At 45.9% G+C, this 24,271-nt stretch overlaps 1 protein-coding gene across 2 annotated transcripts in view; it reads left to right on the top strand.

Annotated features, from left to right (window-relative positions):
- Window positions 1-3,829: 3,829 nt before the first annotated feature.
- The window catches only part of Rrbp1 (ribosome binding protein 1), an 81,990-nt gene continuing 61,548 nt past the window's right edge, over window positions 3,830-24,271 (top strand). The window contains exon 1 of one of the 2 annotated variants that reach the window (XM_045157785.1): window positions 3,830-3,968. The gene's annotated coding sequence lies outside the window, so the exon portion shown is untranslated. The remainder of the gene's footprint in view (window positions 3,969-24,271) is intronic. The other variant, XM_045157786.1, reaches the window with a different exon arrangement.

The raw sequence follows: 24,271 nt of genomic DNA, 5'->3' as shown, positions 1-24,271 counted from the left end.
CTTCTTGCTACAAGGTTTTCTGCTAATGAGTTGAAGTGGGGTGAGTTAAAACTCCTTCGCCATTGAAGAACCTGTTAAGTCTACAGGGCTGAGAGAAGGTAATCAGGACCATGTCCTTATCCCTCCGGTAGGAAATCTGTGGAGGGAGTTCTATGTGGTTTCCCAGCTTCCTCAGAGATGTAGCCCTGGCTTCCTGCAGCAGTTGCTCCTTTCATATGGTGCTTCTGTTGGTTCCTTCCATTCCTCCTTCTCCACCAGTTTCTAGACCATTCCTCAAGTAAGTTATAGCCGGCCCTCCACACCCATGGCTCTGCATCCACAGATTCAGCCAGTGCAGGGTCAGAAATGTTTAGAAAACAGTTGTAAGAAAGTGACTTTAACCACTGAGCAAGCTCCCTAGCCCTTATTAGAAAACAATTGTGGGGATGGATGGATGGATTGCTTAGTGGTTAAGGTGCTCACCTGCAAAACCAAAGGACCCAGGTTCAATTCCCCAGAACCCATGTAAGCCAGATGCACCAGGCAATGCATGTGTCTGGAGTTCATTTGCAGCAGCTGGAGGTCCAGGCATTCACATTCTCTTTCTCTTTCAAATAAATAAATATAAATAAAATAATAAAAATATATTTTAAAAAGAGAACAATTGTGTCTGTACTGAACACGTACAGGATTTTCTCCCTTGCCAGAACCCTGAAACGATACACTATCACAACTATTTATGTAGCATGTATTATAGGAGGTACTTAAGTCATCTACTGAAGGTTTAAAACATACAGGAGGAGGTAGAGAGGTTACATGCAAATACTACTATATCACTTCATTTCTTTTTAGGTTTTGTTTTTGTTTTTTTTTGAGGTAGGGTCTCGCTCTAGCCCAGGCTGACCTGAAATTCACTATGTAGTCTCAGGCTAGCCTCAAACTCATGGCAATCCTCCTACCTCTGCCTCCAGAGTGCTGGGATTAAAGGCGTACGCCATCACGCCCTGCATAGTACACCACTTTATATAAGACTTGATGCTGAGCTTGTGCATTCTTGTGGGGGCGGCTCTTGACACCAATCACTCTTGGATACTGAAGAACTAGCACATTTGAACCAAGCCTTCCTGCCAGGATCTGCTTCTAAGAAAACTTAAAAGACAGCGAACAAGATGAAGAAGCACCCTGTCCATGGAAGGTTGGCTCTGTGTTATCTCCTCAGCCACTTATTCAACTGTAGTGTACCCCAGGCATTCAACAAACACAAGTGAATGAATCCATGAGTTTCTTTCCTTAACCCCAGAGAAGGGAGTGAATGTTCAATCTCAGAAGGAAGGAAATGGCTTGCCATGGTCAAATAGGACTAGTCAGTAAGCAAATTTAGTCAGAAGCTGAGACTCTGGAACTTTATTTCAAGATGGGCCCCACCGCTGTTAAATGACTGAGTGTGGAAAGCTAATCTAGGTTAATTCCTACTGATTAATCATTAATATGCTAAGATTAAAACCAGGAATGAAACAAATGTGGCACGTGCTTTTAGTCCCAGCGCTTGGGAGGCAGAGGCAGAAGGATCACAGTGAGCTTGAGGCCATTCTGAGACTACATAGTGAATTCTAGGTCAGCCTAAGGTAGAGCGAGACCCTACCTCAAAAAAAAAAAAAAAAAAAAAAAGCAAAAAAACCCAGGAATGAATGGTTTGACTTCAGCCAGACCCCTCTGTATCCGTGCATGATTTTTTATTTTCTATATCTAATAACGCTTGTACAATAAGTAGCAATGGCAAATGGAGGTGGTTGTGGAGAGACTATCCAACAAATAGGTGGAAGGTGGGAAGTGGGGGCTGGGGGGAGGGAGGGTCCTGCAATCACAGTGTTGGGAAGTGGTGTGGGGCAGAGCAGCCCTTTCTGCCCCTCAGAAACCTACATTTCAGGGGCTGAGGAGACGGTTCGGTGGTTAATGACCCTTTGCCTAGAGTTTGAATCCCCAGAGTCCATATAAAGCCAGACACAAACTGGCTCATGTGTCTGTAATCCCAACACACCTACCACAATGGGAGGCAGAGCTGGGAGAACACAGAAGCTCATGTGCCAGCTAGTCTGGCCTTCCTAGTGACAAAAACAAGTCAAATCCTATTTTGAACAAGGTGGAAGGAGTGGACCAACACCCTGAAGTTGTCCTCTGACCTCCACCCAGGCATCATGGTGTGCATATCCCCAAACACATACATATATACATGTGCACACACACAATTTAAAAAAAAAAATTTATTTATTTGCAAGCTGGGAGATAGTGAGAAGACTGACAGAAGAGGCGTGCCAGGGCTTCCAGCTGCTTCAAATGAATTCTAGATGCATGCGCCACTTTGTGCATCTGGCTTTATGTGGGCACTGGGGAACTGAACTGGGTCCTGAGGCTTTGCAGACAAGTGCCCCAACCTCTGAGCCATCTCTTCAGCCCCCAATTTTATGTGTGTGTGTGTGTGTGTGTGTGTATTTGTTTTGTTTTTGTTTTTATTTTTTTGAGGTAGGGTCTCACTCTAGCCCAGGCTGGCCAGGAACTCACTGTGTAGTCTCACAGTAGCCTTGAACTCATGGTGATTCTCTTACCTCTGCCTCCCAAGTGCTGGGATTAAAGGTGTGCACCACCAAACATGGCTCCCAATTTTATTTTTTAAAAAGGAATAATGAAAGATAGTAAGTTAAAAGATTTCAAAGAGGCTGGCCATCACTCAGTCTCGGAGGGTTTGCTTTAAGAGAGTTATAATGGTTACAACCTAAATTTTTAACTGAATTTGGTTACCAAGGGCAAATGTTGGCTAATATTTAGGGGGAAACTATGTAACAAGAAAACACCAATTTTCCCAGTTTCTTGGGATGTAGGCAGGTTTTCTTGGGTTTGAACCTTACCATATACATCATCTGGAATCCAAAACTACAATATGGTAACTTAGTTCTGTTCCTGTAATTTGGGAAAGTATTTCAGACAATTTCAGGGGTGAACTTCCCTAACAAAGAGTGCCTGCAGTCCACCTCAATTCCTTGTGTTCCTATTTCTTCCATCCCCATGGGTCTGTATCTTTAAGGAAATTCCATCTGGTTCAGAATGCAATCGCTTTAAAGATAAGGACTTATACTCCCTTCGAGGAATCCCCCCCCCCAACAGACCTTGTTCTTTACACCCGGAGGCCCAAGGGGGCGGTGGTTTGGGCGAAGTTACTTGGGTTTAAATAAAGCTTTTTCCCCCCATTGCTCACAGGTTGTGCAATCCTTCTTAAAGTGACATCCATCGCCTCCTTAGGCCGGCGATCTCCAGGCCTGGAGCCGTGGAGATTCGAACCACAACCCGCCTTTGTAGGCGGAGCCGCACTAAGTAAGCTATGATGTCGAGGAGCGCCGCTGGTCGGAGTGGGCGGGACCAGCGGACGACCTCCCCGAAGTGGGCGGAGCGTTAGAGACCCGCCCCTCCCAGCGCGGAGCCGGGAGCTGCGCTGCGCGGCCCCGCCCCTCTCCGGCCCCGCCCCCCGCGGCTCCCCGCAGCTCCTCCCCTCTCTCATTGGCCGAGACGGAAGCCCTCCTTTCTGTCCAATGGCCACCACCGGCGGCTCGGCCGTCCGCGTTCTGATTGGCCAGCGTGCAGCAGAGTGGCAGGTAGCGGACTAATGGGACGAGGCGGCTCGATGAATGGCTGGCCCGGGTGGGGAAAGGCAGGAGGCGGCGTTCCCGGCGGAGGGGGGCCGTTCGCCAGCTCGGAGGCAGAAAGTGCCACGACTCCACACACGCGCGCACGCAACCAGCGAGCGGCTGGAGCGGACGGCGGACGGGGCGGACGGCGTCGGGGTCGCGGCGTCTGTAGCTGCTCAGGGGGCGGCTTCTCGGTGAAGGCTCGGCCGGCTCCTCTCTCGCAGTGCGGCGGCGGCGGCGGCGGCAGCAGCAGCGGCAGCGGCGACTCCTGCTCCTGTCCTCTGGCTCTCCCTCTCGCGTCTCGGGCTGCAGGTAAGAAACTTGGCCGGGCCCTGCAGCGGTGGTGGCGGTGGCGGCGGCGGCGCGCGGCGGGCCGGGCCGTCGGAGCGCCAGGCCGGCCGCGCCACGCCACGAGTGACACGTCTTCCTTGGCGGCCCCTCCCCCGGCGGCGCCGGCCCTCCCGCCGTGACCGTGGCCGCGGCCCCTCGGGTGGGACGGGGCGTGTGTGTGTGTGTGCGTGTGGACACACAGGGAGAGAGCCAGGTCGTACCCGTGCAGGGGCGTCGGCCGAGCGCGCCCCACCGGGTGGACCCCTCGGCCGGCCGGCGGGGAGCGCTGGCGGCCCCGGACGGCACGACGTGGCGGACTCCTCCCTCCCTTCCTCCTCCTCTCTGTCTCCCGGCCGAACCGTCGGGCCGACCCGCGCTCTCCGAAGTTGGGCGAAGAAAGTTGGCGGCGGGGCGGGGCGGGGCGGGGCGGGGCGGCGCACAGCTGGCGGAGGAAGGGGTTAAGTTTCGGGAAGCCGCCGGATGACGTTGCCAGGCTGAAGTCCCGGCCCGAGGGTGAAGTGGGTGGGGGGTGGCGGAAGGCGGCGGGTCGGCCCGGGAGGAGGGCAGATTGCATGGACGACCCCAGGGCCCAAGCGTCGCCAGCCTGCGGGGGCCGCGGTCACCGGGACTCCTCGGGACGCTGCGGTACCCTCGACGGGATGGGCTTGGGACTACGGGGCTCGCCGAGGGTGCTTGTCCTGGGGGCCGGACGCCCGGCGGCCGCGGTGGCAACTTCCCGAAGTGCGGGACGAGACTCCCTGCTCCCCCTGGCGGCGGGGCCGCCGCACCGTTTCCTCGGTGGGGCCGCGCGGAGCTGGGCGCGAGGGTGCCAGGTCCAAGTCGGGGACACTCTGGGGGGCGGGGGGGGGGGAAGGAGGCTTGCCCCGTCCCGTTCCGCCTGCGGCCACGATGAATGGCCTGAACGTGCCAGGTCTTGGCGGAAGCGGACACCTCCGGCCCGGCCAGCCAAGCGCGCTGGCACCCCGCCTTGTCCCGGCCCGCCAGGCTCCCCGGCTGAGACCTGGACAGGGAGGCAGGCTGACCCGCGCGGGCAGTGCTGGGGTTCTTCAGGGACCATCCCCCCACCCCCCTGTCAGGATTGTAAATAACTGGCCAGATCTCTGTAAGGAGTCCCACACCACGGAGGACAAACTCCATCCAGTTCCCTTCGCTCAGGGTTTACCTTTCCTTGTCTGAAAAGTGGGGTTCCTGATAGCCTCTGCTTGAGGACAGCTGTGGAGACCCAGTACATGTAGGGAGTAGTCAACAAGGGTTGATGGTTATTGTGGGATGAATCCTTTTTTTTTTTTTTTTCAAGAGTCCTGAGGGGACAAGGGAGCAAGGTGGAGCCTGCTGTGGACCACGCAGAGCTGCACCCCGAGATCATCTGAGGCGCGTATCCCCTAACCTCTCAACCTGGGTTTCCTTATCTGTAGGCTGGAGATAGTACCACCCACTCACCATTGGGGTCAGGGGAACTGTGTAGGAAGTGTAGGACCTGGTGCAAACAGGGCAGTTAGGCAATAACTCCTGAGGTCACAGGTTAGGACAGTCTGGGAAGCACCAAGTAAATGAAACTTTAGATGCTCTTTGGAGCCTTCTGTGTCAGTATTTGCTCAGCTCTTTTACTCTGCGTACTCAAGCCTTCTCATGGGGGTGCCTGGATGGAACTTTGGCTGGTGGGGCCTCACATTATAGGTTGAACAACTTCACATTTGACACCAGCTCTGTTAGGGAGTATTTTCGCGTCATCCCCACCTCTTCCCTACAATTGCCCTACTGCCCTTGTTTGTCTTACCTTCCCATTAACTCGACATCCAGAGAAATTGCCCTGATCACGCAGCATGCTGCCCAACTGTGTGCTGTCTTAATTCGTTTATGAACTTTCCAAAGGTCAGCCTCTTAAGGTCTGCCAACTTGTTTCCCTTCCAGAAGCAGCTTCCTGTTCTGAGAGCCTGGAGATGCCACTTCCTTGTCTGTTTAAGCAAAGGAGGAGAGGTCAGGGCAGAGTTTCCCTTTACATGGAACGGTGCAACCCTGGATGGCTGTGCCAGCCTGGATGCCCTGGCTCCTGGGCCAGTTGAGACCTAGGAGGAGAAAAAATTGTGGTGAGAGAGGCAAGGAGATTTTGGAGGATTTTTGAGTTTGTAAGCAGCCCGTTTCCAGGGTGGGGAGCTAAGGGCACTATGTTATAATAGACCATTTCCCTTTCAGTTTTATTTTATTTATTTGCACAGAGAAAGAGACAGACAGAGAATGGGCACTCAGGGCCTTTAGCCACTGCAAATGAATTCCAGATGCATGTGCCACTTTGTGCATCTGGTTTTACGTGGGTACTGTGGAATCCTGCTCATTAGGCTTTGTAGGCAAGTGCCTTAACCACTCTGCCTTCTCTCCAGCCCCAACACTTCCTTTTCATATTTAGGACTTAACCTCTGACCATGTGCAGAGAGATGATAAGTTAGTGGTACTATGACCTATGGATTTGTTGTTTTTGTTGTTGTTGAAAAGAGTCTTAAATAATCAAGTCACATTTGGGCAATTATGCTCTTTGCAGAAATGAGCCCTAACTTTACAGGCTACAATAATTATATAGCACCAAACTCAGTTTAAATGGTTGAATGCAAATGATTTAATTGGAATATTGGCTTATCATGTAGTAGGGATACCTTTTAAAAAGCAAAGGACCTCAGATTCTTACTCTTTTATCCCTAGAAGCTTTAACTAAAAATGACACAGGAGAAAGCCAACTGTCCTTTTGATATTTCTTTGTCAGGTCTTGTTAGCAAAGGGGAATATGTCCATCAGAATTATGAGTGTGGAGTTATGATTGTGCTCTCCCTCCATACATCCTGGGTCTGCAGTGGTTAAGGCCTCTTCTTACAGTGAACAGTGAAAAGATGGACTGTCTGGCTTCTGGGGCAGTTGAGGCCTGGAGGATGCCAAGATTGGAGGATCTCAGAGTTTTTGAAAGCACAGGGTTTCCATAATTCATATTAAGAGACAGACAGCCACCTCATTGGATAAATGTCGGTGAGTCAAACTTGATTTTTAAGGTTGTTTAAAAATGACTTCTGTACTTTTGTACTCACAATGCCTATTGTACTTAGAGTTGGTATGGTTGTCCCCTATTTAGTGGGCGAGAACATGGAGCCCAGCAAATCAAATCAAAGAGTTGTTGGGCTGCTCCTGTTGCCAGCTGCTCGGTGATAAGGTCTTTGTCTTCTGAACAGTCTATGGGGCTGAGTGAGTCTTCTTTATTGGGACAGTAATTATCTGATGGAGGACACATTACTAGAAGATTGAAAGTATGAGGTTGAGTAGGAAGAAGAAATAGTTGAAAATTTTGCAGTGCAAGAAGGTACTTTGAACCCCCCCCCCCCTTATGTGTACTGTGTGTGGTGTGTATGTACTGATGTTGTGCTCTGCTCTCCCCTTTGGTGTCCTCCACCATCACTCACCTGCCTGTCTTTTTCCTTGTGATACAGTCTTAAGTGATTTCAGAGCTTGCCATTCCTATCTCCATCACCTCCAGCTCTCCAGTCTCTGCTACCCATGGGACTGGTTTTACAGATGTACATGGCCATGTCCAGCTCTTTGTATCGGTCCTGGAGATTTGAACTTGGGATAGGGCCCCCTTAAGCCCTCCTGCTTGTGCAGGAACCGTAAACAGCTGCACCATGTCTTCAGCCCTGAATTTTGTTTCTTTATGAAGGGTCTCTGATCTGGGACTTCAAACTCAAATGAGTGACCTGTAGCTCTTGTCTGAAGAAGGTAATGTCTTCAGCAGCATTGTCTAGTACCATAACCACACACAGCTATTTAATTTTTAACTTGAAACAGTTAAGATGAAACCAGATTTTTAAAAATATTTATTTTCAGGGTAGGGAAATGGCTTAGTGGTCAAGGCGCTTGTCTGTGAAGCCTAAGGACCCCAGTTCAATTCCTCAAGACCCATGTAAACCAGATATACAAGGGGGTGCATGCGTCTGGAGTTTGTTTGTGGTGGCTGGAGGCTGTGGCGTGCCCATTCTCTCTCTCTGCCACTTCCTCTCTGTCAAGTACATACATAATTTTTTTTCTTTCTTTTTCTTTTTCTTTCCAAAGAAGGAGAGAGAGAATGGGCGCCCCAGGGCCTCCAGCCACTGAAAATGAACTCCAGATGTGTGTGCCCCCTTGTGCACCTGGCTAATGTGGTTCCTGGGGAATTGAACCTGAGTCCTTTGGCTTTGCAGGCAAATGCCTTAACTGTTAAGCCATCCCTCCAGACCCATAAAATATTTTTTTAATTTTATTTATTTATTTATTTGAGAGTGTGGATGGGCATGCAGGGCCTTTAATCACTGCAAACGAATTCCAGATGCCTGTACCACCTTATGCATCTGGCTTATGTGGGTCTTAGAGACTTGAACCTGGGTCTTTTGGCTTTGCAGGTAAGCCCCTTAACTGCTAAGCCATTCCTGCAGCCTGGAACCAGCTTTTTGGGGAGGTAAGGTCTTACTCTAGCCCATGCTGACCTGGAATTCACTGTGTAGTCTCGGGGTGACCTCAAACCCATGGCAATCATCCTGCTTCTGCACCCTGAGTGCTGGGATTAAAGATGTGTGCCACCATGCCCAACCCCAAACAAGCTTTTTAAAAATATTTATTTCGGAGATGGGGAGAGAGGGAATGAATGGGCACCCTAGGGCCTCCTAGCCACTGCAAACGAACTCCAGGCACATGTGCCACCTTGTGCATCTGGTTTTATTTGGGTACTAGGGAATTGAACCTGGGCTGTTGGGCTTTGCAGGCAAGTACCTTAACACCAAGCCATCTGTCCAGCCTGAAACCAGCTTCTAAAAATTGGTTGCCCAGCCACACTGTAAATGTTTAGTAGTCACAAGGAGATTTATATCATTCCCATCATGTTCAGTCAGACAGTACTGGATTAGTACTTCTGGCCTGTTCTCTAAGGTTCAAGTTCTCTCTGATCACATGTAAACACAATGGTGAATTTGTCCATTCTGTAGGTCAGAACAGGGCACTTGGTGGCAGTTCTTAACACTTCAACCCAGAAACCTTCAGAAACCCTTAGCCCAAACTGCATATGAAAATGGGTGGGGCAGGGGCACAGCAAATTTTGCCTAAAACCAACAGCATCAAAATGGCCAGATGTATCAAACACAGAAAATAAGTAGGTATTGTATAGGAAGCATATGACATGTAAGGAAAGCAAATATTTAATTCTTAGTGAGACATGGGCAAGGGAGGCCACTTAGCATTATAGAATTAATATTAACTCAGGGACTTCAAAGGAAGTTTTTTTTTAATTTTTTTTTTTGAGAGCAACAGACAGAGAGAAAGACAGATAGAGGGAAAGAGAGAGAATGGGCGCGCCAGGGCTTCCAGCCTCTGCAAACGAACTCCAGACGCGTGCGCCCCCTTGTGCATCTGGCTAACGTGGGACCTGGGGAACCGAGCCTCGAACCGGGGTCCTTAGGCTTCACAGGCAAGCGCTTAACCGCTAAGCCATCTCTCCAGCCCAAAAGGAAGTTTTTTTTAGGCAAATTCTGAATGGGTCCCCTGAAAAATTGAGCTGATGTTGCCCAGGCTTAAAACCAGACACACCTACTGTTTTTCCTTGAAGTGTTCATGTATCTCCTGGCTTGTAAAGAATAGCTTACAGTTTCCAGATACCTGCCTGGTCCCAGTCCTTTTGCGTTTCACTGTGCTGGAATTTGCTCTCTGCTTTGTGGGATTCATTTCCTGAGCACTGCATTGACTATTCACAGGTTCTGCTGTACTCCATATGACTTTGAAAGAGCTTGAGAACTTGAAATGTTCAGTGTTTGGGAAGAATTTGCAAATTCTTGGTTGTACTTGGAGCACATGTCATTTTTCCATAGACTGACATAAAACCAAAGTTTAAACAAAACCTCCAGTGGATGGGTAGCTAGGGTCATCTCCTGCTAGTCGGAGAGGAGTCCATTGAGATTGTGCCGGAAGTCATCAGCTATTTATAGTGATAATGAGTATCATCTGCCATCTCAAAAGTTGGACTAAACGACCATCTTTAACCCAAACCTTTAATTCTGTACCCTAATCCTGGGTGAGCTATAAGCAGACAAGGTCTGTGTTAGGCTGTCTCCAGACAGTCTGAGATAGTGCCCTGTGGAGCACATGGTTTGTTTAGCTAGCCTCGTTTTATTAGACAATTGAACCATTTTTTTTTAAATGGAAGCTTTTTTTAAAATTAAAGTTTATAGATTTTGGGCTGGAGAGGACCCAGTTTCAATTCCTTAGTACCCACATAAGCCAGCTGCACATGGTGGCACATGTGTCTGGAATTCATTTGCAGTGGCTCGAGGCCCTGGTGCACCTGTTTTCTCTCTCTCTCTCTCTCTCTCTCTCTCTCTCTCTGTAGTAAATAAAATAAAAACAAAATATTAAAAGAATCATAGATTTTTAGTGCTCTTGTGAGAAAAATGAGAATTTCTGACTGTCGTGGTTTGATTCAGGTGTCCCCTATAAACTTAGGTGTTCTGAATGCTAGGTTCCCCAGCTGATGGTAATTGGAAATTAAAGCCTCTTGGAGATGGTGTATTGTTGGGGGTGGGCTTATGGGTGTCATAGCCAATGTCCTCTTGCCAGTGTTTGACACACTTCTGTCACTGTTGTGCATTGGATGTTGGCCAGAAGGTGATGTCTACCCTCTGCTCATGCCATCATTCCCCCCCTGCCATCACGGAGCTTCCCTTCGAGTCTGCAAGCCAAAGTAAACCTTATTTCCCACGAGCTGCTCTTGGTCGGGTGATTTCTGCCAGCATTGCAAACCTGACTGCAACACTGGCCATCTCAGCTTGGTTTCTTGCATAGTGTCTGACCTGGAGCCGACTTTTCTGGGCAGAGCCTGTGCTCTCCTTAAAAGCATCCTGCCGCGGTGTGTGGTATGTTTGGCAGTTTCTGTGAGGGCTAGAGGACACTGGGTCACCCCATTGACAGCAGCTTCTCTAGAGTCACGTAGGGCTACACTGCAGCATGGGGCAGTGTGAGAAGCACTGGGTAGGACTTCTAATCCCAGGAATAAACACTATGATGTTAGACATGACTTTTTTTCTTTGGAGGTAGGGTCTCACATTAGCCAGGCTAACCTGGAATTTAGTATGTAGTCTTGGGGTGGCCTCGAACTCACGACAATCCCCCTACCTCTGCCTCCCAGTACTGGGATTAAAGGCGTGTGCCACCACACCTGGCTAGACATGATTTCTCCTCCCAAGACTCCTGTAAAATGAAAGCAGATCATGTGGCTCTATTTTTAAGGCCATGGGCCTTGGTGTATCTTTACTCTTGCACCTGCAAATCCCATTGGCTTTACCTTCCAAGTAGAGTCTTAAGTCTGGGTCTTACTCCCCTCCTGGTCTACTTCATCTGGCTGTCCCCTCACCCCTTGCGCTGCCTTTGAGACTGCAGAGTAGGTAATACAAGTCTTGTCAGCATTCTCCAGGGCCCTACTTGGACTAGGGCTGCACTTCAGCCACCGCTTCTGCTGCAGCTATACTGGTCATCTCTCTGTTCCTCAGGCCTGTGCTACCTCAGGGATCTGGCATGTGCTTTTGCTCCTACCTGGGTAGCTTCTTTCAGATGGCCAGATGGCTGCTCCTCTATCTGCCTCAGGTCCATTATCCACACTGTTGAAGGTGACAGCCCCTGTCCCACCTCCACTTAGCTTTCTGCTCATTCCAACCACTTGATATGTCCTATATCTGTCACCACTTATACCAGAGCCTAAGCCCTGCCAACACAGGGTCATTGTTTTGTTTGCCGAGGTGTCCCAGAGTCTAGAACATGGATGACACTTGGTAGGTGTCTATCCTTTCTGGCTAATGGAGTGATAGTTTCCTAGTGCTCATATTCTGTAAGGTCCTTATTTAGCTTAAAGTTGTCTGGATTCACAAAGCATCATATAAATATACAAAAACTTACCCCAGAGCCAAATTCAGTAAGATTTGGATTACCTCCTGCTGCCTCCAGTTGAGAAACTGATGAGAAGGTGAAGTGGCTCTGTCAAGCTTGGCTGTGCTGCATGCAGAGGCCAGAGGTGTGAGTAAGCCTTGGGGGCAGGAGGAGTGTGGTTGGATGCTGGCACTGTCCTGGGCTCTGGATCTTCAGGTCAGTATCATTGCTGTCAGGGCTGCCTGTCTTCATAGTACCACTGCAGGACTCTATCCTGATAGGACCAGATGTGTCCCCCCTCTGGCCAGGGAAGGAGCCTTTCAGGAGGCATCCCACATTTCCCTGGGGAAGGCTGAGTGCTGGGTGGGGCCTGTGGAGGAACTAGCCTACCCAGGAAACAAAAGCTTATTTTGCTTTAAACAGTTTGCAGGTTTGTTCTGAAAAGAGTATGAGAGTAAAAGTGTTCCTCAGTGGTAGGAGGGAGACTTCTTGTCTTGTGGTTCACATGATGTTACTTTCTCCTGGTCAGATTTTGTTGTGTTTAGGCTTGACAGGAGTTGTAAGATTATGCTCCTGCTTCCGAAGCTTCAAGGCAGCTGAGGTAGGGCAGTCTAGGTGGTGAGAATGCATTCCAGCCCTACCTTCCATCCTTCATTTCTCCTCTGCTTTTTCCTACATTTAGGCAAAGAGCTGACAGGTATATCCTGGAGTCCTGGCCCTATGTGATGGGGGCGTGTGAGTGACTCTTTATATGGAAGGGTAAAAAACACTTGTTATACCCTGGTGGTCTATTTTCTGGAACTTCTCTGATTAAAATGTGCAGCTTAACTGTATCAAAACCAATTTTGTTTTCCATGAACACAGTTTCTGAATAGCAATTAGATGCAGCTTTATTTCTGTTGGATGTATTCTTATTTCCTGTTAGTTTGTGTTGGTATTGTAGAACTTAAAAAAGTCTTAGTTTTTAGAGCTTAATAGTAATCATAATGATTGAGATTGTATATGTGAATTGTTAAAACTCTTAATGAAAAGTCTTACTAGTGACATGTCAGGGAACTTCAAAGAGGCCAGCTTCCACCATGCCTCTGAAGCCCACTCATTCTCCACTGTCACAAGTTTCTTCCCTTTTAAATTGGCAAATTCTGAGCTTTGTTTTATAGTTATTTTTTTATTTATCTGTTATATGAGAGATAGAAAGAATGGGCCTACCATGGCCTCCAGCTGCTGCAGACAAACTCCAGGTGCATGTGCCACCTTGGGCATCTGGCTTACATGGGTCTTTAGGCTTTGCAGGCAGCACCTTAACTGCTAAGCCATCTCTCCAGCTCCAGTTTTTTCTTTTCTATTCTTTTTTTTTTTTTTTCTTTTTTTCGAGGTAAGTTCTTAGTCTGATCCAGGCTGACCTGGAATTAACTATGTGGTCTCAGGGTGGTCTTGAACTCACGGAGATCCTTCTACCTCTGTCTCCTGAGTGCTTGGGATTAAAGGTGTGTGCCACCACACCTGCCAGCAGTGGTGGCTGCTGCTGCTGCTTCTACTTCTCTTTCTCCTCTCTCCCTCCCTCCCCCCTCCCTCTCCCCCCTGGTTTTGGTTTTTCGAGGTAGGGTCTCTCTCTAGTCCAGGCTGACCTGGGATTCACTATGTAGTCTCAGGGTGGCCTCAAACTCACGGTGATCCTCTACCTCTGCCTCCTGAGTGCTGGGATTAAAGGCGTGTGCCACCACACCTGGCTTTTTTTTTTTTCTTTTTGGTGCCTCACACCTGTAATCCCAGCACTAGGGTGGCTGAGGTTAGGATCACCATGGGTTTCAGGTGAACTGAGGTTACATAGTGAGTTACAAGTCAGACCTTGCCTCCCAAAGAGGGCAGTGCAACAGGGTGGGGCTAAATCACAGCCATGGCTGCTGTGGGAGGTCCTGTGATTCCTCTCTGTAGAGAGCAGTGCCTTCTGATGCTTGTGAGAGCTGGAGGTCTAGGTAGTAGAAAGTACTCCTTGACAGATTCTTTCTGCCTTAAAGGCACCCTCCTTTGGGGGAATCCATGGTATGCATTTTCCTAGCAGAGAAGACATATAAAATTTTTATACTGCATTGAAGTTAACAAAAAATGTATGTATACTTGAGTCTGCAGATGAATAGGTTTCTGCAAAGGACACAGACCTGTTTAACTAGCAGCATATCAAGATGTCATTCCTCTCCCCAGCTCTTTCTGTGTCCCCTTCCACTTTGTCTTTCTTCAGGGTTACCTTCTTTCCTGTTTCTAACATTATAGATTCACTTTGCCTGTGTTTGAACTCAGTAGAAATGGATCATGTGACATAGGCTAATTTGTCTTTCTGTGTATAATGCCATTTGTGCTTGTTTTGTCCAGTTAGTGACTAGATCACAATCTTCATTTAAGTGGGCATGTGATGGCTTCAAAGGAAGGGTAGGGATGTTGTGGATAGTGATCTTACCTGACTTGGTGAGTGCTTGCACACATTTCCCTTGGATCTGTTTGTCTACAACGGAATTGTGGGGCTATAAGGAGGCATATGCTCAACTTCAGAAGAAAGTACCAGACTTGTAAAAAGAATTTAACTCTCATTACCATAGTTTTCTTTTGTCAGAGATGGGACTGTTTGGCCAAAAGAATTTGTTAATCAGAGGTGAGCCTTTTTCTTTTTAAATTTTTATTAACAACTTCTATGATTATAAAAAATTTTCCATGGTAGTACCCCCCACTTTCTCCTTTGAAACTCCATCATATCCCCTCCCTATCACAATTAGTCTCTTTTATTTTGATGTCATGATCTTTTCCTCCTCTTATGATGGTCTTGTGTAGGTAGTGTCAGGCACTGTGAGGTCATGGATATCCAGGCCATTTTGTGTCTGGGGGAGCACATTGTAAGGAGTCCTATCCTTCCTTTGGTTCTTACATTCTTTCCGCCAGAGAGGTGAGCCTTTTGCAAAGGACTTTGAGATGGACAGATTTTTATTGAACGACACTGTTCACCACAAATTTGATGGAAAAGCAGCTCTTCATAGACATTGAAGGAGGGACTTGAGCAGTGTTCTTACCTTGAATTCTTCATCAGAAACTACTGCTTCTTTCCTGTGGGTTTGAACTGTCAGTTGGGTACCAGGCCAGCTTCTCTTCCTCCCTCTGCCCCCCCCCCCACCTTTTTTTGAGGTAGCATTTGCTCTAGCCCAGGCTGACCTGGAATTCACTATGTGGTCTCCTGGTAGCCTTGAACTCAAGGCATTCCTTCTACCTCTGCCTCTCAAGTGCTAGGATTAAAGGTGTGCCACTACACCCAGCTCTTTTTTTGCTTTTTTGAAGTAGGATCTCACTCTAGCCCAGGCTGACCTGGAATTCACTGTATAGTCTTAGGGTGGCCTTGGACTCATGGCGATCCTCCTGCCTTGGCCTCCTGAGTGGTGGGATTAAAGGCATGTACTACCATACCTGGCTCCTTCCTTCCTTTTTTGAGCAGAGTCTCTCTCTAGCCCAGACTGGCCTTGAACTCATGGCATTCTTCCTACCTGAGCTCTTGAGTGCTAGGATTAAAGGTGTGAGTTACCACACACAGCTTCCAGCACTTCTCATTAGTACATTTGCCTATCTCTAGAGGTTTGTGATCAGTTGATACTACTCCTATTTTCCCACTCCCCAAACCTGCCCTGTGGTACAGGGCTCTCTTGTCTATGAGGAATGATTTTCTAGATCCTCAGTGGATGCTTTAAACTACAGATAATACTGAACTGTATATGTACTTTGCTTTTACACACACCCATTTATGATACAGATGAATTTACAAGCTAGGCATTGTGAGAGATTAACAAGAACTAATGACAGTGGACACTTATAACAACATGGGATGATGAAAGTTACCTATGCTGTGAACATAATCTTATTGTACCATACCCATGCTTTAGTGATGACATGAGATGAGCCCATGCCTATGTGGTAGTGAGACAAAGTGAAGGGAATGGTATAGGCATAGTGATATAGCATTGAACTGTGGGTGGTCATCCAAATTTTAGACTGACTGACCATGGGGCCAGCCCATGAAGTGAGCAGGTCTTTGAAGGACTATACCTTTTTCCTGGGCTCAGCAAATCCCAAGGCAGTTGGTTATAAGAGGAACATGAACATAGTTAGGAAGTACAGTGCTGCAGGTGAGGACCACTGAGAACAGATCTGTGAACACAAGGCGGTGGGTTTTTATTTATTTATTTATTTTGGTTTTAAAAGGTAGGGTTTCACTCTAGCCCAGGCTGACCTGGAATTCACTATGTAGTCCCAGGGTGGCCTTGAATTCACAGTGATCCTCCTTCCTCTCCTTTCCCCCACCCCCAGTGCTGGGGTTAAAGGTGTGTGCCACCAAAACAAAGGGGCTTTTAAACAGTGCTGGTTGGGGTGGAGAGATGGCTTAGCGGTTAAGCGCTTGCCTGTGAAGCCTAAGGACCCCGGTTCGAGGCTCGGTCCCCCAGGTCCCGCGTTAGCCAGATGCACAAGGGGGCACAAGGGGGCGCAAGCGTCTGGAGTTCGTCTGCAGAGGCTGGAAGCCCTGGCGCACCCATTCTCTCTGTCTCCCTCTCTCTGTCTTTCTCTCTGTGTCTGTTGCTCTCAAATAAATAAATAAATAAATAAAAATTTTTAAACAGTGCTGCTTACTCTGCTGAGATTGGGAATATACACAGGAAATAGGAAAGTAGGAAGTAACCTAGGACATTTGAAAGAGGACTATAGCAGACAGCTTCAGGTTTGCTGAGATGAACTTCCAGACCAGGCACAGTTATGGAGGAAGGGATATTTATTGAAGCTTACAGATCCAGGGGAAGTTCCATAATGGCAGAAGAAGCTGGCCTGCCTTCATAGGCTCAAGCAGAGAGAGAGAGAGAAGCCCAAGCCAAAAGCCACACTGCATAGCACACTTCAGGAACTCCAGCTAGGCACACTTTGCATATCTTTAGATTGCAATCTGAAACCCACCACCACACCTTAAGATCCACCCAGTGACACTGCCTCCAGCTAGGTGGTTGCAGATGCAAACTACAAACAATAAAGAACTGAATATATTGGGGGCCATCTATTCTATTCAAACTACCACAAAGACCAAGTGCAACTTGGAGAATGAACAGTTCATTCGTTGCAATTAAAATCCAACAGATGGGTTCATTAACACATTCAACAAAACAACAGAAAAAAAATGAGTTGGAAAGGAGAATAGATGAGAATATGCAGGATTCATCTTAGAGAACCACATAAATGAATAATATGCAAGACCAGTTAAGCGTCAAGGAAAGTAGGTTGAGAAGAGTGTATAATTACAATTCCAGGGAGGAAGGAGGACACAACCAATGTGTGAAGAGATAGTGACCGAGAATCTAAGAGTGGATGAGACTCACCCATCCATCTACATCCTCCTCCCTGTCTACTTACCCATTTACTGATTGATTGATTGATTGATTGATTGATTGATTGGTGGGTGTGTGTGGGTGTGTGTGAGAGAGATGTACATTTTGTGGGTGGTAGTAGGGGTTGATATGTACGTGTTTGTGTATGCAGATGTGTGGACCCCAGAAGAGGACTTGGAGTGTCCTCCTCTGTCACTCTTTTGCCTTACTTTCCTTGACCTGGAGTAATTTTTCAGTTAGACTAGCTGACCAGGTAGCCCCAGCTATCTTCCTGTCTGTGTTCTTCTTAGAACAGGGAGTACAGATGTGGTTACACCTTGAATTTCATGTGGGTGCTGAAGATTGACCTCAGGTCCTCGTTTTTTATATAAGTGCTATTTACCCAATGAACCGTCTCCCTAATTCCTTTAAGCACCCATTTTTAAAGAAAATCCAGAAAACAAGCCCAAGCAGAATAGAAATAAATATACATGGAAAACACTTATGGAAAAATTTGTCAGTGAAGGTGAAAAGATTATAATTTATAAAACACACAAAGACAGTTACTGATAAGTTTTGTTGTTGTTTGTTTTGTTTTTTTGAAGTAGGGTCTTACTCTAGCTCAGGCTGAACTGGATGAATTCACTATATAGTCTCAGGGTGGCCTTGAACTCTTGGCCGATCCTCCTAGCTCTGCCTCCCGAGTGCTGGGATTAAAAGGCATGCGCCACCACGCCGGCTATAATAAGGTTTTTGTCAAAGGAAATTCTCTCAGATATTGCTAGAAGGAAAATGAGGCCAAGTGGAAGAAAGAGAAGCAATAGAATGAAGAGGTAGATAATACTTGGAGATTCCTCGGCCAGTATAAGGGGAATGGTAATGATATGGGTGAGACTGAAAATCTCCAAGACCAAATACATTTTTTAAAACAATTACTTTCTGGGGCTGGAGGGATTGCTCAGCAGTTAAAGGTACTTGTTTTTGTTTGTAAAGCCTGATGGTCCCAGTTTAATTTCCCCAGCACCCAAGTAAAGCCAGATGCACTTGACAAGAGACCCTGGTATCACCCCAAATAAGTTTTAAAAATTAAAAAACAAGAAGACCACATTTTTAAACCCCGAATGAAGGACTAAAAGAGCAAAATACTTTTGTAACAGTAGAGGGAAAAATGAAGTTAAAAAATAGTCTGTGGGACGGGCTGGAGAGATGGCTTAGCGGTTAAGCGCTTGCCTGTGAAGCCTAAGGACCCCGGTTCGAGGCTCGGTTCCCCAGGTCCCATGTTAGCCAGATGAACAAGGGGGCGCACGCATCTGGAGTTCGTTTGCAGAGGCTGGAAGCCCTGGCGCGCCCATTCTGTCTCTCCCTCTATCTGTCTTTCTCTCTGTGTCTGTCGCTCTCAAATAAATAAAATAAAAAAAAAAAATAGTCTGTGGGGCTGGGTGTGTTGATGTATGCCTTTAATCCCAGCACTTGGAAGCAGAGGTAGGAGGATTGTCATGAGTTTGATGCCACCCTGAGACTACCTAGTGAATTCTAGGTCAGCCTGGGCTAGAGCAAGACCCTACCCCTCCGGGGGTGGGTGGAGAAAACAAAAACCTGAATTACTATGTATTAAAATTTGGGGGCTGGAGAGATTAAAGCACGTGCCTGCAAAGCCAAAAGACCCAGGCTCGATCCCCCAGGACCCACGTTAGCCAGATGCACAAAGGGGCACATGCATATGGAGTTCATTTGCAGTGGCTGGAGGCCGTGGCACGCCCATTCTCTCCCATTCCCCCCCCCATCTGTCAAATAAAAAAAAAATATTAAAAAACTTGGATGTGGCTGAAACATTTTTTTCTGAGAGATTTGTAACTTAAATGCATTCAAAAAGAGAAGATAAAAATTATTGAGCCTAAGCCTCTATCTTGATACAATTCATGCTAACTACATATAAAAAGCAATTTTTTAACCTGATAGAAGAAAGAATAAACCTAAAATAGCCATGAGAAATAGCGAAGAAAGAATTAAGGAACTTGAAGACAAACGTGTACTAGAGAATCTCAGCTGAGCCATAATTTCATCCTCAGAAGAGATGAGTATTGACAGACCTCAAGCAAAGCTGATCCATAGAGGAACATTCAGTCAGTTCAGAAAACAGGACAGCTTCAAATTAATGCCTTTGATGCTTATTAAAAGAAAAAAATTGGGTTGGAGAGATGGCTTAGTAGTTAAGAACCGTGCCTGGGAAACCTAAGGACCCAGGTTCCATTCTCCAGGTCCCAAGTTAGCCAGATGTACATGGTGTCACATGCATCTGGAGTTCATTTGCAGTGGCTAGAGGCCCTGGCATGACCATTCTCTCTCTCCCTCTCTGTCCTTCCCTCTCTCCCTTAGTCTGAAAGAAAGAAAGAAAGAAAGAAAAATTAGTTTTAGAGACAGTAGGTGCAGTGCATGTACCTCTAATCCCAGTATTTTGGAGGCTGAGATAAGAAAGTTCTTGAGCTTGAGGCCAGCCTTGGTTATATAGATAGACTGTCATTCATGTATATAATAGTAGGAGAGCAGGAAGTTATATACCACCCACAGATCATGCATGAAAAAATTCTTTTTCAAAAGTTAACATGCTGGGCTGGAGAGATGGCTTAGAGGTTAAGCGCTTGCCTGTGAAGCCTAAGAACACCGGTTCGAGGCTCGATTCCCCAGGTCCCACGTTAGCCAGATGCACATGAGGGCGCAAGCGCCTGGAGTTCATTTGCAGTGGCTGGAGTCCCTGGCGTGCCCATTCTCTCTCTCTTCTCTCCCTATCTGCCTCTTTCTCTGTCACTATCAAATAAATAAAAATAAAACAAAAAAAATAAAAAATATTTAAAAAAAGTTAACATGCTAATAAATTTGTGAGTTTATGATCACATAAGCTTCTAGAAAATAGGATTTACCAATCTTGAACTAGGGAGAGAGAAAATACATGGTTTGTGTAGTTGTTAAGGAAATGGATCCAAAAGTCTTCTCACAAGGAAAATACCAAATCCAGATGTCCTCACTGCTTTGCTCTATTAAGAATTTAAAAAATAAGCATTTCTGGGCTGGTGAGATGGTTCAGGGGTTAAAGGTGCTTTGCTTACAATGGCTAACAACCTGGGTTCAATTCCCAGTTCCCATGTAAAGCTAGGGGCACAAAGTAGTGCATGCTTCTGGAGTTTTTACACTGGTGGCTAGAGGCCCTGTTGTACCCATTTTCACTTCCCCTCTCTCCTTGCAAATAAGTAAAATATACTAAAAAAGTAAGCATTCTAATATTTTTCTCCAATGCAAGAAAAAGAAAAGGACATTAATTATGTAATTCTTTTGATATCAGCTAGCCTTGTTGTAAAACCTGACAAGAATAGGAGGAAAGAAAATTATCAGTCAACAAAGATTCACTTAAAAGTATAAGCCAAACTAGGGAGTATATATGATAGTCATATTTATCCTAAACATACAAACCTGGTTTAATGTTTAAAACTGTTGATGTTCACCTTCCACACTGGCAGATTACAGGAGTAAAATAGTTTGATTCTATTAACAGATACAGAGAAAGGCTGTGTTAAAGTTTAGCATGGAGTCATGCAAATGAGGGATGAACAGCAACTTCTAATAACCCAAGAAAAGATGTCTACAAAGTCAACAGAACACCTACTTGTGCCTTGCCTTTTGACGTAAAGGAAAACGGTCTTCCTGTTGTCATTTTTTCTCTATAGTATTGTGTTGGAAGCCTTACCCTATGCAAAAATTCTTGAAAAATTAACCAGAATGTATGAAGATTGAGAAGAAAGGAACAAAATGGTGATTGCATATGTAGAAAACTTAGAAACAGATAGATATATTACTAGAATTAAAGTTACTGGAAAAGTCTTCCTCCCTGAGTGGATCACATTTGTGTTTGTCAACAGCAAACACAAAATGAAAGTGGCCATTTGCAAGAGAAGCAAACTAAAGAAGAAGTGGCTTTCTGCCATAGCAAGCCAGTCTCCATGCTGTGCATTTCCTCATCAGAGTACCTTTGGTTTTCCTTCTTGGATTTTTCTAAGAATGCTGGATAGCACACCCTGTCCTGATGGGACAGTTAGTAGATTCTTCTCAGCTGGCACCTCCTAAGTGCTGATGTGCTCAGGCTTGGTAGGATACAGTGCCAAGCATATACTGTCCCTGCTTTCTGGGGGACAGTCTACTACAGTAAGATCTCTGGGTCAGTACACCTGAATTCTTATGTCTACTTTGAAAAACAAATCAGAATCTTGGTTCCTGCCATGTAGGCCTGTTGATTAGTAAGGTAAAGCCTTGAAGGCTTTTTAAAAGCTCTCAGATTTTGGTCTATTTAAATATCTGCTTTTACAAAGCCTTTTTTTTTTTTTTTTTGAGAAATATACTCAAAAAGACAATTCGTTATTTTTTTTCCCCTCAGACATAGAAATTGAATCTGAAATGGCTGATGAATAAGCAAGGGCTTATAATAGAATATATTTCTATTTTTAGTATTTCAAGCCTTTAAACCAAGCAATGTTTCTTTAGTAAGAAGTTATTTCCATCCTTTTATCACATGAAATAAGTAATTCCCAAACCTATATTTTAGTTGCTTCAATTTCTCTTAGTTTCTCCAGGTTACAAAAAGTCACAGGTTATATTTTAATTCTTAGATCAGAGGCTCTGGAGCTCTCATAGGAATGCTAGGTGAAGGTAATAAGCATTGAGCTTTAGAGGTAGCAGACTGTCAGAGGATGAAAGGAGTGGCCAGCCCAGCCCACCCCACGCTGACCTTGGGATGCTGATTGGTAGGATAATGGCAGTTGCAGTCACTTTGGACTTTACTGTCCAAGTGGAACAGGTGGTAGTGGGAACTGACACCTAGTATTCATGAAATCTTGAAATGCCACAGCCTCCATGAATGGGCAGGCAATTTTCTGGTCAGTAGCAAGGGGAGATGACAGGTGAGAGTTTACCTGCTCTGTCCTGAGGGAGGGGAGCAAAGTCTCCTGAGAATTTTCTATCCTCCTGCCAAATATACGTGTGTATATAATCAGCCCTTGGTTATTGGCTTTCCTGAGGGTCTCATTGATTACCACTGGATCACCAAATATATAGCACACAATCACAATTGAAAGGGCAGGAAGGGGGCAAACTTAAGACTAAAGTAACTCAAAGTACCAATTAAAGAGCTAGTTAGATTCATCTGAAGAGAAAATTGGTGAGTGGAGCTTACTTCTGAGGAGTTGGCCCTGTAGAAGCAGAGAGGAATTATCTCATGAAGGAACAGGAGCAAAACAATTGCCAAAGAACTCAGTAGCCAACCTTTTCCAGAATTGATGCCAATTGATGACTTCTCACATTTGGACAGCACAACAGGCATAAATAAGATTTAAGTGTACACCTAGGCATATTTTATGAATCCCTTAGAACCCCCCAGAGATTAAAAATGATAAAGGGAATGTATCTATTATATCACATATATATATATATATATATATATATATATATATATATATATATATGAATGAATGATAAAGGATTGCCATCGGACTGTTCCTCCACAGCAACCACCTCCCCCAAACCCAAAATAGAAAACCCAGATCTTGGGCTGGAGACATAGTGCAAAGCCTAAGGACCCAGATTCAATTCTCCAGGTCTCACATAACCCAGATGCACATGGTGGGGCATGTGGTGACTAGAAGCCCTGGTGCACCCATTTTCTCCCCCCCCCCCACCACTTCCCATCTCTGTTTCTAATAAATAGATTTTTAAAAAAGAGTTAGATCTTTAGAGTGGTGAGAGAAAACCAGCATGGATTCTGTTTGCAGTTAATTCATTAAATGAAGAACAGAGGTAAAACTATAAGACAGTGTTTTCAGCTGGGCATAGTAGCGCAGAGGCCTTTAATCCCAGCACTCAGGAGGCAGAGGTAGGGGGGTTGCTGTGAGTTCAAGGCCACCCTGAGAGTACATAGTGAATTCCAGGTCACCTTGTGCTAGAGTGAGAGCCTACCTCGGTGAAGGGGTGGGGAGGACCCAAAAAAACAAAACAGTCTTTTCGGGAAGATGAGGGCTGTGAAAATTTATCAAGGAGAGATGCTTGCAAGACCCTAGTAGTGGGAGTGAAATGGAGGAAGCAAATGAGGAACTTCTGAGCAACTTAAATGGCAGGCTTGGCTGTCCAGAAGAGAACAACAGTGACTATATGTAGTCCTGATTATTAGATGGAAGGACCTTAAAGCCCCCCAGATTCTGTTCTTGTTGGGGAGGGGAGAGGAGTGAAATTATGTTAGGACAATGTAAGGGTAAAGAACATTTTATTTGGATTTTTTTTCAAGGTAGGGTTTCACCCTAGTCCAGGCTGACTTGGAATTCACTATGTAGTCTCAGAGTAGCCTCAAACTCACAGTGCTCCTCCTACTTCTGCCTCCCAAGTGAATATTTTTAAAAGAGTACTCATTGAAAAGTAGAAATACAGTGTTTAACTTCCAAACTAAAAGCAAAAAAGGATAGTGCTTGAATTTGAATAATCAGACACTACAAAAAAGCAAAAAGTAAGAAACAGTATTATAAATAGGAAGCATAAAGTAAGACTATAAATGAATCCAATTATTCAGGAAAGCACAATACATGCTGGTGGATAAACCTATCAGTTACAAAGACAAATCGCTACTGGCCCTAAAATAAATCCAGCTTTATGCTGTTTTAATTTTATTATTTTAATTTTACAAAATAGGGTCTTGCCTAGCTCAGTCAGATCTGGAATTCACTATTAAGATGGTGGCGTAGGAACCATGCCAAGGCAGCTCAGGGGAGGAAAAAAAAAAAACAAAACCCAAGCCCAGCAAAATACACTCTTCTACTAAAAGAGTGAGGTGTATAAGAAATTACCAACTGCAGCAGTGAAGTAGGAAAGATCTAGAGCCCATATAGGCAGGCAGAAGAGGCTTCAGCAGCAGTGGCACCAGGTCCATCTGGCCACAGC

The sequence above is a fragment of the Jaculus jaculus genome, chromosome 8 (assembly GCF_020740685.1).
Source record: "Jaculus jaculus isolate mJacJac1 chromosome 8, mJacJac1.mat.Y.cur, whole genome shotgun sequence".
NCBI lineage: Eukaryota > Metazoa > Chordata > Mammalia > Rodentia > Dipodidae > Jaculus > Jaculus jaculus.
The sequence above is the reverse complement of the archived record's forward strand: the minus strand, read 5'-3'. Positions and strand labels throughout refer to the sequence as shown.